Source organism: Stenella coeruleoalba (genome assembly GCF_951394435.1).
Source record: "Stenella coeruleoalba genome assembly, chromosome: 7".
Taxonomy (NCBI): domain Eukaryota; kingdom Metazoa; phylum Chordata; class Mammalia; order Artiodactyla; family Delphinidae; genus Stenella; species Stenella coeruleoalba.
The window spans coordinates 54,541,522-54,556,154 of NC_137153.1; the positions used below are offsets into that span (position 1 = coordinate 54,541,522).

Genomic DNA, 14,633 nt, shown 5'->3' on the forward strand with positions numbered 1-14,633 from the left:
TAAGTAGAGTAATGCCATTCTGATCTATATCCTAACATTGGAATGTCGTCTCGGAATGTGATTTTAAACAGTAAAACAAAATACATATGCAGACTTTTCATACTTGCATCTGGGGAAATTCTCATGTATGCAAAAAACGGATGTTGAGTGGAGGGTGAGATGTTTTGTCCAGAATGAAGGAAAAAATGATATTAATTTAGCATAATTCCTTTATGTTCAAGTTTGATGACCATCCATCATTTTTGTAGCAGCCGTGAAATAGAAGCAAAGCACAGACAAAAAAACCACTAGTAATATTTCTATTTATTCCATGCAAAAAAGAAATGTTCTATACTGTATTTTTTCTAACGTATCACTCAGTGTATGGTTGGTTGTTAGAAACTGTAGTAAAAAAATAATCGTGGCAAATAAGCATTCAGATGTGATACTGAGTCTGTATCCTTGAGGGCATGAGACAGGGTCATCACTGGAGCCCAGTCCCTGATCTAATTTTGTAGCCCAGAGGATGATCCCTCAAGCCATCTCCTCAAGACTGGCTACAAGTTTGAGTGGTTTGCATTAGTCGTCTATGTGTGTATTCCAATTAGAATGCTAAACAGTTGCCGAGGGAAAGGCCTGTTTTTTAGAGGCAAGGGAATGATTTGGTGTCTTATAAATATCCTGGGCCCATCAAAGATAAAAAGTCTTTTTGAGAACTCAGTACTTTTTCGTTTTGGTATGCCGCAGTGGAACTTTATTAACTTAGGCACAGACTCGGCTAAAGGTTATGTTGGCAACGTGTATGAAAAAGGAATTTGCAGAGCAGTCCAATGGTGTATTGAAGATTGCAGGGGGATTTTGTCTTCTGATAGGGAGGAAGGAGGTGGTTTTGTGCATTTAGTAATAACCTTTTAAATATGGTTTACAGAAGGTTTTTAATAAATTATAAGTCACTCATTAAATCAGCTCTTGCAGGATTTTTACCTACTATATTAGGTGACTGTCATGTCATTTTAATGGTAATTTAAAAGTCAATAACTTAGGCTGGCATTCCTTAAAGTTGTTACTCATATCCATAATTTTTGCTATGCTTAATATTGTGCATTTTAAAAATTTTGGAATTCTGGATTTACCTAATTAAAAAAGAAAGCAAATTATATTCATGACTATATCTCCTGTTTCTGATTTACCTCCAAAATATGTTCATTTTATTATTTTCCTTTGAGCACCAAATAGCTTTAGTTTATTCCACTTAATCGTTATTATTTATTTTGTCATTCAGTAACTAGATTGAACTATAAATTATCATGGGACCAGAATTTTTTAACATAGCTAAGTCTTGTTCGGTATGCTGGAACACAGATATTTTTAGGTGGAACAGTACATAATGATGTGTGATTTCCTTTAGGAAATTTTACCTTGCCAATTTCACTTTTGAATAATTGTTGGAAAAAAATTTTTCCAGCAGTTGGTCTTTATCAGATGTCTGACATCAGAATCTTACGGAGATTTTGCTCTCTAAGCACTGAACATAAGGTGTCTCAAGGAGGGATGAGTCTTTGAGCTTGGCTGTCTTGTTCTCTGATCTGCAAAATCGATTTCTGGCTGTATACTCCACCTTTCCTACCTAAGTCAGTGCTTCTAACATCATCAGAACACTCAGAAAAAGACCCCAAGCCAAAGACAGCCCTCAATGGAGTCTTCATAGAGAGGAATGTGCTGTATAAGAGTTTAGGAAGCAAAATACTAAGTATATTTTTAGGCAAAGCTACCTCATTGTCTTAATTGCACAATTATGGAAGAGGGGAGTATGGGAAAGTGGAGGAAACATATTTTAGATATTTTTATACAAGTCATCAATGGTTCTTACTAAAAACTCATCAATTCTGCTGGGCTGTAGACAGTGAAATATCTTTGAAACTGCTTGCTTCCTGGACTGGTTGAAAATCTTAATTTGGTTTCATTATTGATGATGGGGCAACCATGGAGCATGAAAAATTAGAAAATACAAACATTTTTCTCATATTTAAAGTAATAGTTTCCCATTTTATTTAACTGTTCCACCTGGTGTTTGGTTTTTTAATTTGATATTTTTATTGCATCTTTTAGTGATAATATTATTGTTTTAAAAAATGTCGTGTAGTGTCATGACATGGTAAGGAGATCCTGGGCTTTGATTCAGGGAAAAAGGGTGTTAGCCCAGGTGTATAATAAGACTTGTGACCTCAGAGAAGTCACATAAACTCACTGAGCCTCATTTTCCTAATTAGGAAAATGAAAATAATAATACCTACTTCATAAAGTTGGGAAAATTACTAAATGAAGAAATGAATGTTAAGCAGCTAACATAGTCCTTGGCAAATGTGGGTTGTTCACTAAGTGTTAGTTCCTTTCCTTTCATCTTTTGTTCTTAAATGAAAAGTGAATCAGGATAAATTATTTCAAATTTGAGAATTTCAAAATATTCCTTGAAGATTGTAGTTCATGCCAGTGAATCACTGAGTTAAGCAGGCTGTTGTCTCCCTTAGGGGCATGTGATATTTGTCATATTATAATATTTTTAAGCCTAATTTCATATACAGTGAACGTATGCAGGGAAGACATTATTATAAACTCCAAGGAAACCTTCAAATGCCTTTGTTGTCCTGAAAGTTTATTTCCTAAACTGTGGTTTAGAAATATCTATGCTAAGCAGAGATTTTTGTTTTAAGGGTATTTTTATTTATAAATGATTGGGACTATCTTCCAAAAACCTCTCCAGAGCTGGTTGGGAATTAATTTGAATCCTGCAGGATGTGAAGCAATGGAGTTTCAGGGCATCTGGCATGTTTTGCAGTGTGCCTGGCCTGCCTGCTGAGGTCCCCTGATCTGCTATGGTGCTAGGCTGTCATTGGCCTAGAAAGCAGCTGTCCATGGTATTTAACTTCTTCTTAGACTTGGCACTGTAATCTGACAGCATGTCAGCCCAGTTCAAATGAAGGGAATGGTCTAAATAAAGATGCTTAAAGCTGGATAGTTGAAGGCAGGCTACTTAGTAATTTAGGTGTGCCTTGCTTTTTTCTTTTTGTGTGTTCCTGAAAAGTTGCTTGCCAGCAGAGTGTTTGCAATGCAAATTGTTATTAATGATCATGGGGAAATCGAAATTGAAACAATATTATAAACTTCATAAAGTGAAGTATTTCTGGTAAGATGCTAAACCATAAACAATTATATAAATACAAATGTATAGTCCCAAGCCTTCTTAAGGCAAAGAATATGTTATAAATTCAACCTTTGTTTCCCCTCCATACCTAGTATGTAAATTAGTAAAATTAATGTACAGATTTCAGTGAGATCATCCTTATAGTGAGTATTACTTAATAGACTTGGAAACTCTCTGTCCTCAAAAGAAAGAAAATATAGGCACTAAAATTCTTAACTGACTAGATGCCTGTGATTGTAGCATTCTTTTGAGCTCCTGGACCCAATTCAAACGTGTAGGGGTCGGGTAGGGGGTGCTTCCCTCCCAACACCAAGAAATTTTCAGACACCAGCAGGGTGTCCAAGAATTTAACTCAATTCTGACACTGTCCACCCAGAGAGAACATCAGTTTTCCACAAGTTAAGGGTTCAGTCCTACAAGACTGCCCCACTCCCCATGCAGGTCACAAGTCCAGGTTGTTACCTGTAATTCTGACCTACTGGCTGTAAGTTAGAGGTTCCAGTGACCCCCTCCTCGGGTTCAATGAATTTGCCAGAGGATCTCTCAAAACTAAGAGAAACATTTCACTCACTAGATCGCTGGTTTCTTATAAAAGGATATAACTCAGGAGCAGCTGGCTGGAAGAGATGTCTAGGGTGAGGCACGGGGAAAGGCATGGAGCTTCTGTGCCCTCTCCAGGCACCACTCTCCCAGCACCTCCAGGTGTTCACCAACTCTGAACTCTGCCATTTTGGGGGGTTTTATGGAGGCTTCATTACGTGGGTGTGGTTGATTAAATCATTGGCCACTGGCGATTGATTTGACCTCCAGCCCCTCTCTCCTCAGTCCCACCCTTCAATCACACAGTTGGCTCCATTGGCAACCAGCCCCCATCCTTAGGTGCTTTCCTAAAGTTGTCTTCTTAACATAAAAAAACGACACCTTTATCACTCTCCACACTTAGGAAATTCCAGGGGTTTTGAGAGCCTCGAGCCCGGAACTGTGAACCAAGACCAAATATATATGAGAAATATATTTTGGTCATCTGAATGACCAAATATATATATTTCTTATAAATCACAGTATCACAGTCTGTTTGTTGATCTAGGGATACAGCATGGTGCTGTTTTCCTTGTTTTGCTTCCCTCTACTTATGTTAAAAGCAAACCCTTCAGTTACTGCATATGATTCAAAGGGTGAAGGAGGCACTTTGACAGACTCAGAAAGCCCAGTGGATTTTAATACACAGAGGGCAGATTGCCCATGGCTGTTTCCCTAGCTACTCTGGTTCCTCCAGCAAGAGATGACCTAAACTTTGTGAATCCTGGCAATGTTGAGAGTGAGGACTTATCACCACTTCCCTTCCTGTCTCCTTTCTTCCTCTCTCCTTTTCGCCTCCCTTCTCCCCCTTTTTTTTCCTAGAACCAGATAATTTGTATTTTAACTTTAACAAGGAATGAGATTGTTAAGTTGCTCAAAGATGAGTCAAGAACATCTGTGTGGATTTGACTGGTTTAGTTTCTTCATTCTTCTATGTTCAACCTCCTTTTGTTTTAGGTTAAGTCTCTAGTAAACAGAATATAGCAGCATTTTGTTTAATTCAGTTTGACAATCATTATCTTTTAGCTGGAAAGTTTAGTTTATTTACATTGATTGTGATTACTATTACATTTGGATTCTTTTCTATCATGCTATTTTAAACTTTCTATTTTTTATAACTTTTTTTTGCTTTTGTTTTGGATTGATTTTTTTCTAAATCTGCTTTTCCCATTAGTAGTTTGGAGTTTATACATCTTATTTCTAGTCTTTCACTGTTTACCCTAAAAATTTTAATGCATATATTTAACTCAACAGAGTGTAAAGCTAATATCTTTACACTCATGCTAAACATCTTAAGGGCCTTAGAGCGTTTTAACTAAGTCTCCTTTCCCCCAATGTAAATGATTTGAAGTCTACAATTTAAGTTCTACCTTGATGTTTTATAACAGCTTTATTGAGGTATAATCTTCACTTTTTAAATCCTACAAATTAGACATTATGCCATCAATGTTTTTAGAAGTATCCACATTTTTACCAGTTTTTCTCTTCATTTCTTTTCTCATATCAGACCTTTTCTCTATGACTTTTTCTTGTACTAACATTCTTTATAAGTTCCTTTAGCAAGAATCTGTTAATAGTATCTGCTCCTGATTTTTACTTGCTTACAGATCTATTTTACTTTTGTTCTTGAAGGATAGCTTTGGTGGGTAGAAAGTTATTTTCTCATTCCACTTTGAAATAATAATTCTACTGTCTCCGACTTCCACTTTTGCCATTTAAAAGACTGCTGCTGGTGTGAATGTTGCTCCTTTGTAAGAAGTTGGTCTCTTCTCTTTGACTACTTTATAAGGTTTTCTCTTTGTTTTTGGTGTTTGGCATTTTCCTGATGCCATGACAGGTGTGATTTTCTCACTTAATTATCCCCTATTTGTGATTCATTAGACTTCTTGAATTTGAGGATTAGTGCCTTCCACCAATTTGGCCTCTACCTCATTCTTCCCATAATCTTCTAGAATTCTGATTGGATATATGTTATACCATCTCAACCTGTTCTTCATGTCTTTTAACTACTCATCTTTTTCTGTGTTCTTCTTGCTGATCATTTCTTTATATCTGCTTTCTACTTTCTAATTTTCTCTTCAATTTTGTCTAATCTGCTCTGGTGCTCATCTGTTTAGTTTCTAATTGTAATTATTATATTTTTCATTTCTAGGTTTTGTGGCTCCTTTTCACCACTGTCAGGTTGATTTTCACTGTTTCTTCTTCTTCTATTATTTAATGCCTTCTTTTATTTTTCTAAACATATTAAGTATATTTATAATTCATAATTGGTATTTCTAGTGTTAGTGTCCTTGCAGATCTAGTTGTGTTGTTTTATGTTTCATGTGGGGTTGCTTTCTTATGTATTTAGTGATTTCTTTTAAAACTTTTTTTTTTTTTTGCTGTACGCGGGCCTCTCACTGCTGTGGCCTCTCCCGTTCTGGAGCACAGGCTCTGGATGCGCAGGCTCAGTGGCCATGGCTCACAGGCCCAGCCACTCCGCGGCATGTGGGATCTTCCCGGACCGGGGCACGAACCCGTGTCCCCTGCATCGGCAGGCGGGCTCTCAGCCACTGTGCCACCAGAGAAGCCCTCTTTTAAAACTTTGAACTCATATTTCATGGAACTTGACCTGTAGGGAGTCACTGAGGCCTCGGTTCTAAGTGTATCCCAACAGAGAGGACTTGTTTGCTCTTCTCTCAAGTTCCCGGGAGCCCAACCAACCTGGAACCATTCTAACATAAATGTCTGACTTTTTTCTACCCATGTAGTGTGAATTCAGACTCCAAAGCCAGGAGTGAGGCTGTGCTTAGAAATTCTTAAGGGAGACTCTTTTTTCTTGCTCTTTTTTTCAGTACCACTCAAAACTAAGGCCAAAATAGGCACATTCTACTATTTCCCTTTGGTAGGCAGATTTGTTTTTCCTTATTCACCCACTAAGAGTGTCCACCCTTCAGGGTTTCCAGCTTTTTGGGAGTGGAGGCCCCTGAAGTACCTCCTCCCTATCAGGCCTCATGTTTGTAGCTTCCACAATCCTAGTTTCTGACCACTGGGGAATGGCAAATACCTCAGAGGCAAAGCAACACAGACCCCTCTGGATTTGTGCTTAGTTGGTGTTCTAGGTTCTAAGAAATCCCTGCTTCCTCACTAATATAGTTGGGTAATTTAAAAAATATATCAAAGAATATAGTATCCAATAATTTGAGGTGTATATAGTGAAAATGGTTTCTCTGAATGTTTAATCATCATACTGCCAAAAATTATGTTTTAGACTTTGGATTTGTCAAGTGATAATGCATATAACAAGGGATGATAATACGTGTTTTAATTGTATACTTTCAGAATGTTTAATATAGCCTGACGTTGTAATAAAACTCCTTATCAACAGATCCTACCAATGGCAAATTTTGAGTCAAATCAAATGTAAAAGGCAATTCTAACAGAAAGTTTAAATTGTAGATTTGCCTTTTAAATAATATTTTTACCAGATACTTAAAGTAATATATTCATTGTACAGGATTATAAAAACACATCAAAATACAAAAAAATTTAAATAGCCTATAATCTCTCCATCGCACCATCCAGAAATAACTATGAACATTTTTGCATTTATTCTTCCAGACTTTCACTCACACACACACACACACACATATGCACATATGTACCTATATATCTAAATAAGTTTGAATGATATTGGATATGCACAACTTTAAACTTATATTGAATATATACCATTTTAACTTTTTTTTTTTTTTTTTTTTTTTTTTGCGGTGCACAGGGCTCTCACTGCTGTGGCCTCTCCCGTTGCGGAGCACAGGCTCCGGAAGTGCAGGCTCAGCGGCCATGGCTCACAGGCCCAGCTGCTCCGCAGCATGTGGGACCTTCCCGAACCGGGGCATGAACCCGTGTCCCCTGCATTGGCAGGCGGACTCTCAACCACTGCGCCACCAGGGAAGCCCCATTTTAACTTGGTTTATTATGAGCATTTCCTCAGATCATTAACTGTTTTTCACAATGGTTATTCACTGTTTAGCATTATCATAAAATAGAAAGTTATTTTCATATTAAATTTCACTACTATAAAAAATGCTACAGCCAGCAGCCTTACACATGAATTTTTGATTTTGGAGAAGCAGAAATTCTGGAACAAAGTTTATGAGCTTTTTAAAGTTTCTGCTAGGTTGCTACATCCTTGGTAGTGTGGACTATTATCATTTTTAATGTTTTCCAATTTCATAGGTGAAACAACATTACATTGTTTTAATTTGCATTTCGTTGATTAATTGGGAGGTTGAAAATATGTTTCTTGAGAATTCAAATTTTCATTTATAGATTGCCAATTTCCTGTGTGTCTTTTGTGTCATTTTTAAAGTTTGCTGTGATGACTCAAAAATCTCTTACAAACATATGCTGAGAAACCCTAACTTTAGCTCTCATACTTCCCCACATTTCCACACCTAAATCAAGGCAGGAAGTTGTTGCAATTTTTGTTTTAAAGGATGAATTATTCTAAAGAAGGAGGCCTTGTGACCCAGGAGTTAAGAAATGATGTTCCCAAGGGACGGGGTGTGCCCCCCAACCATGTGACTTTGGTGGATCCTGTACGTCCTAGGACCCTATCTCCAAATCTGGAAAATGGGTGATTTGACCCACATGACCTAAAAGATTACTTTAGCTTGTCATTTCTGTCCTCAGAGGCTCTCATCCTTACTATGTGGAATACTCTAACCATACCAAACTAAAATCTAACACATTTACCTAAAACAGAAGAACAGATTCTCACCATAACCACAACACCAAACTCTTTTCCTAACCTGGCTTACCTGTAGTATTTTCGCTGAAATGATTTAATTGACTTGGCTAAACAGTAATTTTTGTTTAAGCATGCTTTGGGAGGCAGTTCTTCCATACAGACAGGAGAACAACTTGCACAGGAGAAAATCATTTAAAGTTTACTGCAGGACTCTACACCTCCTCAGCTTTGTGGCTTCTGGCAGTGGAAACCCTCAGTGGCAGCTGCATGTGTGTCCCTGGATCACTGGTCTCTGCTGGTCTCTCCAAAGTCGAGAGAAGAGAGAGATCTGAAAACTGGATGCGTGCTTAATACCCGATCTTTACCACATCAATGTTCTGAAACAGGTACCATCTCCACTGGCAGATCAGGAACCTGAGGACCAGAAAACAAATGATTGCCTAAGGTCCAAATTTAGTGGTAAACCGCATTTGAACTTGGGTCTGTCTGACTCCTAAATGCATTCTAGTTTTCTTGTTGCTTCCTACTGGACAGTTGGGAATAAAGACAAAGCAAACCTCCAAATTAGATGCACATTTCATATTAGGCTGTGTTAAGTCAGTGACTTTTAAATATTTTTTACCATGACCCCCACTAAAAAATATATTTTACATCTCAATTGAGTATATACACATACCCATGCACATATACATACATATGTATATGTTTACATATACATATAAAAATAAAATCTAAGTGTGAGGCGCATATATATATATATATATATATATATAGCATTTTCTACTCTCTTAAAAATGCTAGTTTCAACCCTAAAATAATTTCATGACCCACCAATGGATTGTGACCTAAGTTTTAAAAAATAGTATTTTTAGAAATTCCTTTTTCTTCCTTCTTCCTCTTAGTGGGGCTGCCCTTCAAGGCTATGCTAATGTACTGCACAAGGGCATCTGTCTGACCAAGGGGGCAAATAGGGACATAAATCCAGACACCACTCTACTGGACAAGCTGTGTGCTTTGGTGTGGGACTGTGTCTGCCCAGGGGAAAGGGTGCCTTTTCTTAATTCCACAAAGGTGCCCTTTAAGCTGGTGGTGGCTTTGCTTCTTACGCCCTCTGGCTCTGACAGAGACTGATTGCAGGGTAAGGAAGGTGCAGATCAAAGCATGATGTGCTCCCTGAGCCTCGACTCATCCTTGGTTCCCAATGAGCTTGTCATCGGGTGGGAAAGAAACGTGGATGAAACAGGGAGATATGGCGTCAGAAAGAAGCAGAACCTTGCCAAGAAGGCTGACGCTGCATTTCAATTAGGTTGGTTACCTTTTTATGAAGGATTGGATTTGTAAACCAAATGATGCAGACACGGTTCTTGTCCTGGTAAAAGCTGATGGGTTTGGAAAGGGTCTGGGCACCAGACTATATTAATGCCATGTTTACAGCTTTAAAGGATGCACTCAGAATCCTGCACTGGCAGGAACCAAGCCTGGAGAGATGGAGTCCCTTTCAGCCCACACACTGGCAGTCTAACCCTAGTCCAGGTACTTTGCCCCAAGTGTCTCCTCTGAAAATGAAGGGGCTAGTTTATCTCCAGGGTCCCCACCAGCTCTGATAATTCTGTGCCTCTCTGTTGATGGGAAAGAAACAAATATATGTCCCTAATTATGGACTGACCAACAGAAGAGGTGGTCAGGTAATGAAGCCCTGAACTTACCACCTTCAGAGTACTTTTCCAGTTAAGAAGACCAATGAAAGGAGATTAGTTCCTTTGAAGGGGTAATGCAGGCTTCTTCACCTGTCCATAGGACGTTCTTAGAAAGGGTCAAAGTTGCTGGTGCTCTGTACTTTCTCTTTTACTGCTTGATGGACATTGAGCTGGGCAAGGAGGTTGCAAGTAGAAATAGAGGTGTCCCCTTCAGCAGCCCCATTCCTCCCACTTAAACTGTCATCTGTTGCCCTAACCACTTGTAGACTAAGGCAGTTTTATTTTTCCCTGTCACCTGATAGCAATGAAAAAGATGTTGAGCCACTTCTATTATTTTAGGCATGCGGTAGGCACTGAGTATTGGTGCTTGTGTTCTAGGAACCTGTGACTTTGTTTCCTGAGAGGGAGGATGATGTTTAAGGGTTAACACAATAGAATTATTATTTAAGACTGAGATAGAGTGTGACCCTCCTTGTTGTGTGATCTTGGGCAAGTTACCGAACCTCTCTGGGCTTATGTTTGCTTATCCATAGATTAAGAAAAAATAATAGCCCTTCCCTCCGAGAAAGGCTGTGAATTTTGATGCAATCACACAGGAAAAGTGATTAGCAGAATACGGTCCCACTCACGCACATATATTCTATTCCTGGTCTCTTTTCCTCTGAGTCCCTCCCATATGCTGTTAGCCTGCCCTCCTGTCATTTCAGGACCATGCCTCACTCCCTAGGCCCTCTTCTCTCTGCCTCCCAAACAGCCAGATGAAGGAGCAATTCCCCAACTGATCCCTAGCTAATAGTCAAATCCTCAGTGTTTGGACTTGAACCTGCTTTCCTTCTGTTCTTGCAGAGGGTTTAGGAGAGAAGTAGTTTCCCTGTTTGGAAACTGAACCTTGCTCAACCACGAAGTTCTCTCGAGGTCCCCTGTCACTGTCCTGTAAATGTATTTACTCTTTTCTTGTATACATCATCAGTGTTCAATCTTAGCTTGTCACATCTCCATCCAGTCGTGGCTGGGCCTTATGTTGGTTTGCCAGCATCTGTGTTTTCTGCCTAGGATCAAATCACTCCCTTTGACTCAGGAACTAACCAATCCCACCTGCAGTATTTGGTGTCTCGCTTGGTATCTAGGGTAGAAGGGAAAAGGGCACTGAATACCCTTCGGAAATTGATAATGGTGCTGATGAGTGTTCACGATCAAAAGTCTGGGCCTGAATCATTCATAAAACAGAGTTGCTTATGTATTAAAGTCAAGGAGCAAACAACAAATATCTGACTTGAGAAACAGAATTCATTAGACATTCTCCAGTCTCCTCAGGTTGGAAGTGTGGCTGTCAGGGCAGGTAAGGGCCATCAATTCTAAAGGCCAGATCACTCCAGCTGTGGCCTCGAAGTAGCTCTCCTTACCGTGTAGCATTATGTAGTGTTTCTCTCTGTTGACTTTTTTTTTAAGATTTTCTGCTTTTTTTTAAAATTTATTTTTGGCTGTGTTGGGTCTTCATTGCTGTGCGTGGCCTTTCTCTAGTTGTGGTGAGCGGGGGCTACTCTTCGTTGTGGTGCGTGGGCTTCTCATTGCGGTGGCTTCTCTTGTTGCAGAGCACGGGCTCTAGGTGCACGGGCTCAGTAGTTGTGGCGCACGGGCTTAGTTACTCCGTGGCATGTGGGATCTTCCCAGACCAGGGCTCGAACCCTTGTCCCCTGCATTGGCAGGCGGATTCTTAACCACTGCACTATCAGGGAAGTCCTCTATTGACTTTTTATAACAGTTTTTTTGAGATATAATTCACTTATCATAGAATTCATCCTCAATGTGGAATTCACTGGTTTTTCATATATTCAGAGTTGTAAAATCATCACCACTATATTTAGAACATGTTCATCACCACCAAAAAGAAACCTGTATCTATTAATAATCACTCCTCATCCCTCTTTCTGTTCCCATCCCTGGTAGCCACCAATCTTCTTTCTGTTGCTATAGATTTGCCTATTGTGGACATTTCAGATCAATGGGAATCATACAATATGTGGCCTTTTGTGTCTGGCTTCTTTCAGTTAGCATAATGTTTTCAAAGTTCATCCGTGTTGTTGCCTTTTTATGGCCAAATATTCCATTGTATGGATATACTATATTTTATTTATCCATTCATCAGTTAATGGACATTTGGGTTACTTCCACTTTTTGGCCATTATAAGTAATGCTGCTATGAACATTTGCTTACAAGTTTTTGTGTGGATATATGTTTTCAGTTCTCTTTGGTATACACTTAGGAGTAGAATTGCTGGGTCATATGCTCACCATATGTTTAACATTTTAAGGAACTGCCAAGCTGTTTTCCAAAGTGTCTGTACTATTTTGCATTCCTACCAGCAAGGTATGAAGGTTCCAATTTCTCTACATCTTTGCCAGCATTTGCTGGTATATGTCTTTTTGATTATAGCCACCCTAGTGGATGTGGCGTAGTATCTCATTGTGATTTTGATTTGCATTTTCTTGAAGGATGATGATGTTGAACATCTTTTTCATGAGCTTATTGGCTACTTGTATATCTTCTTTGAAGATATGTCTGTTCAAATCCTTTGCCCACTTAAAAATTGGGTTATTTGCCTTACTGTTGAATTTAAGAGTTCTTTATATATTCTGGGGGCAAGAACGTATATATGATTTGCAAATATCTTCTATTCTGTGGAATAAGGAATATGCTCCATAGATGGGGCAGCTCCTCAACTGGAACTGGGTCTCCAAGCTGTTCGCTATTGTTCTCTAGGCATTTACTTATACCTAGAGTGATTTGGAACCTTTGGATCAACCCGAAAGCTGCCTGTTTCCTTGAGTTGGTCTTGGAAAGCTGGATGCCCTTGAAGCTAAGGACTGGAGGAAGATTTAGGGGTTGTTTGAGGTTCAGGACTTATTGATTATAGAGAACCTGGGAACATGAATCTACTTGAACATTGGACCCAGGATGTTTGTTGTCTGGTTGCTACATCACCCTTTTTAACCTACTCCTGATTCTTCTCTGTATTATCTAAGAGAGTTTCTTGTCGTCAAATCCCTTTCCCTACGTATTATCCTGAAGCGTTGTCAAGAAAGCAGTTGGATCACAGTCCTTCTTTCCCAGATGTGAACTTCGCCCATGTTGCTGTTTGAACCTTGGCACTTAGCTTTATACGTCTTGGCTGTGGGCCAATCCTGCCCATCTACCCACTCTGTCCCAAAACCTATAACCTCTCCCACTCCAGGTCCTAGGAACGTTTGCATCCATTTTGAACAAAGGTTTGTAAGTATATGGAGCTACATACAGTACATAATAACAATACTAGTAATGATCTACTCTGTCATTGCCTGGCATGAACAGTAATTGCACAAACCTAATTAATGAGCACACTCCGAGGTTAAAGAGAACTTAGCCATGCGATCCTGCTGTGTACAAAAATGCACAATTGGTTCAAAGCTCCAGTGGTTTTCCAAGGGGTTCAGGAAACATCCTCTCTCTTGCTGCTAGCTTGCTACAGCTGCACAGGGACTAGTGGCAGGGTGGATGGAGTTTGGGGGCCCTGAACAAGAGGCTGATTTATTTAAATAGGTTCAGATGTGCCAGGCTGCTCGTTTGGTGCTTACTTTGAAGGGCCATTACAAATCTGCTGTTTCCTGCTGCCTTTTATTTTAAGTCCAATTAAGCGGATAGCCACAAACAGCTCTGACCTTGAAAGTCTAAGTGAAGGTGAGAAATGAGAACAGGCTTCGGAAACATATGTTTTGGCGTCTTAATGCTCTGCAAGTCACAGACACTTAAGAAAAATAAATAGAACTGGATAAGATAGTGTTATGCTTTAGGAGGAAGAATTTAAATGCCCTGGGAAGTATTACCACATGCTTCACTGGTGCCTAATCATCAACCAGGCTAAAAATTAATCCAACTCTCTCATTTCACCGCGTGGCTCTGGGAGACCAGCCCCAAATGAGTGGTATAGCCAGTGACATTCAACATATCATCACCTTGGATTGCAGCCTCCGCCAAGCACCTCTCCTGAGCACTGCTTCCTGTCTCTCAGCAGCCCCAGTACATGCTTTTGGTTATTTGTTTTTAGTAAAACTACTTAGAGTCTTATATGACTATTTCCATTCAAGTTCTTGCAAATGTGGATCACAGGATGAACCTGTAGTTGAATAACTTGTATTGGATATGATCAGCGTGGGGCTTCTTATTAAAATTCTTGAAGTCCGGGCTTCCCTGGTGGTGCAGTGGTTGAGAGTCCGCCTGCAATGCAGGGGACACGGGTTCGTGCTCCGGTCCGGGAAGATCCCACATGCCGCAGAGCAGCTGGGCCCGTGAGCCATGGCCGCTGAGCCTGCACGTCCGGAGCCTGTGCTCCAAAAAAAAGCCACCTGAAAAAAATAATATTAAGTATTTTGTGATGTGCTGTGAACTCCCCTTCTCTCTTTTTTAACC

At 39.6% G+C, this 14,633-nt stretch overlaps 1 protein-coding gene across 3 annotated transcripts in view; it reads left to right on the forward strand.

Annotated features, from left to right (window-relative positions):
• The window catches only part of SLC24A2 (solute carrier family 24 member 2), a 242,518-nt gene that overhangs the window by 4,648 nt on the left and 223,237 nt on the right, over positions 1–14,633 (forward strand). The window lies entirely within an intron of this gene.